Here is a 6,133-nt window from a genome sequence, read left to right on the forward strand (position 1 = left end):
CGTGTACTCCGATGCCGTGTACTCCGATGTCGTGTACTCCGATGGCGTGTACTCCTATGGCATGTACTCCTATGGCATGTACTCCGATGTCGTGTACTCCGATGGCGTGTACTCCGATGCCGTGTACTCCTATGCCATATACTCCTATGGCGTGTACTCCGATGGCATGTACACCGATGTCGTGTACTCCTATGCCGTGTACTCCGATGTCGTGTACTCCGATGGCGTTTACTCCGATGGCGTGTACTCCGATGGCATGTACACCGATGTCGTGTACTCCTATGGCGTGTACTCCGATGGCGTGTACTCCGATGGCATGTACACCGATGTCGTGTACTCCTATGGCGTGTACTCCGATGTCGTGTACTCCGATGCCATATACTCCGATGCCGTGTACTCCGATGTCGTGTACTCCTATGGCGTGCACTCCGATGCCATATACTCCGATGGCATGTATTCCGATGGCGTGTACTCCGATGGCATGTACTCCGATGGCATGTACACCAATGTCGTGTACTCCGATGGCATGTACTCCGATGGCGTGTACCCCGATGTCGTGTCCTCCGATGTCGTGTACTCCGATGGCATGTACTCCGATGTCGTGTACTCCGATGGCATGTACTCCGATGGTGTGTACTCCGATGTCGTGTCCTCCGATGTCGTGTACTCCGATGGCGTGTACTCCGATGGCATGTACTCCGATGGTGTGTACTCCGATGTCGTGTCCTCCGATGTCGTGTTCTCTGATGGTGTGTACTCCGATGTCATGTACTCCGATGGCTTGATGGCGTGTACTCCGATGCCGTGTATTTTAATGGCGTGTACTCCTATGTCGTATATTCCGATGGCGTGTACTCCCATGTCGTGCACTACGATGTCATGTACTCCGATGGCATGTACTCCGATGGTGTGTACTCCGATGGCGTGTACTCAGATGGTGTGTTCTCTGATGGTGTGTACTCCGATGTCATGTACTCCGATGGCTTGATGGCGTGTACTCCGATGCCGTGTATTTTAATGGCGTGTACTCCTATGTCGTATATTCCGATGGCGTGTACTCCCATGTCGTGCACTACGATGTCATGTACTCCGATGGCATGTACTCCGATGGCGTGTACTCCGATGGCGTGTCCTCCGATGTCGTGCACTCCGATGGGGTGTACTCCGATGGCGTGTACTCCAATGGCGTGTACTCCGATGGCATGTACCCCGATGTCGTGTACTCCAATGGCGTGTCCTCCGATGTCCCGCACTCCGATGGCATGTACTCCGATGGCGCGTCCTCCGATGTCGTGCACTCCGATGGCGTGTACTCCGATGGCGTTTACCCTAATGGTGTGTACTCCGATGGCGTGTTCTCCGATGGCTTGATGGCGTTTACTCCGATGGCTTGATGGCGTGTCCTCCGATGTCGTATGCTCTGATGGCATGTTCTCCGATGGCATGTACTCCGATGGCGCGTCCTCCGATGTCGTGCACTCCGATGGCGTGTACTCCGAGGTCGTGTACTCCGATGGCGTATACTCCTATGGCGTGTACTCCGATGGCGTGTACTCCGATGTCGTGTACTCCGATGGCGTATACTCCTATGGCGTGTACTCCGATGGCGTGTACTCCGATGTCATGTACTCCGATGGCGTATACTCCTATGGCGTGTACTCCGATGGCGTGTACTCCGAGGTCGTGTACTCCGATGGCGTATACTCCTATGGCGTGTACTCCGATGGCGTGTACTCCGAGGTCGTGTACTCCGATGGCGTATACTCCTATGGCGTGTACTCCGATGGCGTGTACTCCGATGTCGTGCACTCCGATGGCGTATACTCCTATGGCGTGTACTCCGATAGCGTGTACTCCGATGGCGTATACTCCTATGGCGTGTACTCCGATGGCGTGTACTCCGATGTCGTGCACTCCGATGGCGTATACTCCTATGGCGTGTACTCCGATGGCGTGTACTCCGAGGTCGTGTACTCCGATGGCGTGTACTCCGATGGCGTTTACTCTAATGGTGTGTACTCCGATGGCGTGTACTCCGAGGTCGTGTACTCCGATGGCGTATACTCCGATGGCGTGTACTCCGATGGCGTGTACTCCGAGGTCGTGTACTCCGATGGCGTATACTCCTATGGCGTGTACTCCGATGGCGTGTACTCCGATGTCGTGCACTCCGATGGCGTATACTCCTATGGCGTGTAATCCGATGGCGTGTACTCCGATGGCGTATACTCCTATGGCGTGTACTCCGATGGCGTGTATTCCGATGTCGTGCACTCCGATGGCGTATACTCCTATGGCGTGTACTCCGATGGCGTGTACTCCGAGGTCGTGTACTCCGATGGCGTGTACTCCGATGGCGTTTACTCTAATGGTGTGTACTCCGATGGCGTGTACTCCGATGTCGTGTACTCCGATGCCTTGTACTCCGATGTCGTTCACACCCGATGTCATGTACTACGATGCCTTGCACTCCGATGGCATGTACTCCGATGGCGTGTACTCCGATGGCGTGTACTCCGATGGCGTTTACTCTAATGGTGTGTACTCCGATGGTGTGTACTCCGATGGCGTGTACTCCGATGGCGTGTACTCCGATGTCGTGTACTCCGATGCCTTGTACTCCGATGTCGTTCACACCCGATGTCATGTACTCCGATTGCGTGTACTCCGATGGCGTGTACTCCGATGGCGTTTACTCTAATGGTGTGTACTCCGATGGCGTGTACTGCCATGGTGTGTTTCATTGCCCGGCTGTTTATATTTTTTAGAAGCCGTTGTGATACATCATGAATACTGGAGACTTCGGCGTTAAGCGGCATTAATAATTTCCCTTGAATTTCAGTTCACGCCAGGAACGGAAAGAAAACAATTTCGTAACTGAAAATCATAACATGGCAACATAACAAATGATAGGCGCGTTATAGTGAGCATACACTTATGAATGACGAGTATAGGTGTATGGGCCAGATACAGATACAGTCCACTTCCGCACTTTTATGTTAGGTATAATCACCCACCCCTGGATGTATTCAGTCAACAGCCCCTTGAAATTCAGAACGTAATGACTTGATATTTCGTATCCAGTTTTTTCTTTGACTCTTGTTTGTCACAAATAATATCCCCAGGTCAACCTATTGTTCAAGCTCAGCACGACCAACGCAATGGCATTATTTTAATTCCAATGATGTCAACCAACGCATTATGTTTGCTAAATGTACACTATTGCAGATTCACAATGGTCGGTCATTGACGTACCGACACCCTGACCCTAACTCTCAATCAACAGACGTGCTTGTAGTATAGGTCTTCAGTAATCCATGTTTGTCGTAAGAGAAGTCCAGTGATTGACACCACGAGCATCGATCCGTGCAATTGGGATCAATGACATGCATCAACCAAGTCAGCGAGTTTGGCCACCCGATCCTCGCCTCTTACGACAAGCATAGTCACCTCTTACAGTAAGCATGGTTGGCTGAAGACCTACTCCACCCCGGATCTTCACGGGTCTTGTGCATAAGAATCGGAATTATTGCTCAGACTGGAAAAGTCAAAACAACGAAATCTGACAAAAAAGTTTGCCTAAATTTCAGGTATAACGATGATAAGACATGGTTCAAATAACAGTCAAGTAGTCAATTCCCTTCCACTGATTTACCCAACTGAACTAGAAATAAAGGAGACCATTGAAACCAACTCATCTTATTCACAGAAAGTATTTGAGACAAGTGGAATTAATATTATGTGGATTCTAAAAAAACTTGACTTTTTACAATCTCACAAAAGAACCAGGTTCAATTCTGTCAAGAACGTTTTTCAACTTTGTACACAACAATCCTACAAGACAGTTTGCTGATGTGTTGAAGATTAACATATTGGCAACATCGACTGAGACTGTAGAGTGGCCTGATCCTTGCCAGTTAATATGTTGTACATACACAAGAAATCTTACGAACAGCTTGACAGATCGTTTATCTATGTTATCTATATAAATATGCCCCCAAACGCCGCCGTCAGATTAATGTTGGGGTACTTCTCAGGCTGTGAGCTTGTGTCTTCAGTACTCGTGAACGGTATTATCCTGGCTCTGTTCTGGCGATCCGCTCCAACAAATATAGATCTAAGAACGTCGTTTTCGCTACCATCTAGAGGTATATTTATTTGAGTCCATTTGCAGAAAAAGACCCACAGGTAGGCTGAAGCTCGTTTACTGATATTGGTGTCATGACAATTATATGACTGTGATGATTATTACCAATGATGATAATGCCATTCGCCAAAATGAACACGAAACATCCTCTCTGAACTCTCTAGATTTGTGTTTGTTCGGATTATAAGGTACTGGCAAAATCTGAGAGAACGTTCATCGTTTCAAGTTACGCGTGCCGATGGTTGTGTCATATGGATCGGACATATGTGTCTGATTGTTTTACACTTTCATAAGTTTAGTGGCCCTTTAAAAACTTTACAACGGAGGTAACCTATTGACAATTAGTAACGTCATAGAACATTATATTTTCATGACGCCACAAACAAGAAACGTGACGTCAATGACGTCACATTACAATAAAAGAGACGGCAGCCCGTCTTCAGGGAATTGAGGCCTGCTGTCATGTTACACTGACATGTAGATTTCTGGTAACGCGTGTGCATTTGTATGATATTTCTATCCATTTGAGCTTCAAAGCATATAACATTTGCCCTAAATGATTTCGAGTCCGTAATATTAGAAGGCAGTAAAATCGTATTTTTCTACACGCAACTGCCTCTATAATCTCACGTTTTCGTTACCGTTGAGAATAGTGATTATACGTAATAACTGTATTCTTTCCATTTGTTCAGTGTAGCGAGCTTCCTCGCCAATATATTATCAACATACACCCTGTATTCATTTAATCAAACATGAACATGTATATTTATGCATAAATTAGGCAATTATGTTAGATGAAAGATTTTTTCAATGCCAGTGCCGAACGTCCAAATGTCATGCGCTGATGGCATGTTGTCTGTTTGTCCACCGTTTATCTGTTATTTTGACCGTTACCTTTCGCCCTCTTTTCAACAATAGGGGAAGGGATAAGACTGAAACTTCAAGAAAATGCCTTGTACCATAAAGTGACTCAAATGTATTCATATTTTAAAAATATAATTATTTGAAACCAAATTATGAAAATGTCTTCTCAGACATTACGAGGCTAGCACGATTTGTTTCATCCGAATGGACTTAAGTTTGCGTCAATGTTCATACACAGAACAGGGGCGGTCGGGTAGCCTAGTGGTTAAAGCGTTCGCTCGTCACGCCGAAGACCCGGGTTCGATTCCCGACATGGGTACACTGTGTGAAGCCAATTTCTGGTGTCCCCTGACGTCATATTGCTGGGCAATTTCTAAAACCGGCGTAAAACCAAACTCACTCACACTCAAACGCTGTGAACTCTGACAAGAGGCAATATACTGCGAGTCTCGTCTCCCACAATACGGTGTAATATGCCCTGGGATATGGCTGATTGTTTCTCACCGCACCCCGACTGTTTGGGGCAGTTCTCTTAATATCAACCACTTGTTTGTTCACATTGGCCACCTCGTATAGTTGAGTGCGACGTAAAGCAACACTGTTCATAGTCTGACTATTCAGGTCAGCTCAGGTCGATACGTGTGGTGTCGACATTGTCAGAACACGAAGAAACGTAAACGTGTATTTAAAAAGTCGTAGATTTTAAGACCACATGTAGTCTTTTCTTCCAAATCCTTCTTTTTTCAAGTATGTTATGTGCTCTCTGACCCACGCTGTGATGTTGCTAGAATATCGCTAAATGCGGCGTAAAACCTCACTCACTCTTGATTTAGGGCGAGCTTGGACAATTTGCTCCCTGGTTTCTGCGAATGACAAGAGTTACTTCCCCTCCACATAGTGATCGACTGTAGTATACATTTATTAACGCATTCGGCGGGAATTGAATTTGTCTCAGCTTTCCTACTTACTACAGTCTGTACTTGTTACATGGAACCTTTTTTCTTCCTAGCGGATAAAAGTAGCTAAATATCTGATCCTTATGCGTAATCGATTAAAAAACAACATTAAAAAAACGACGCCACAAATAAATGTGATTATAATGCAACAATTCGCGATATTATT

This window comes from Haliotis cracherodii, unplaced genomic scaffold (assembly GCF_022045235.1).
Source record: "Haliotis cracherodii isolate W230 unplaced genomic scaffold, xgHalCrac1.p SCAF_1, whole genome shotgun sequence".
In the NCBI taxonomy this organism is placed as follows: Eukaryota; Metazoa; Mollusca; class Gastropoda; order Lepetellida; family Haliotidae; genus Haliotis; species Haliotis cracherodii.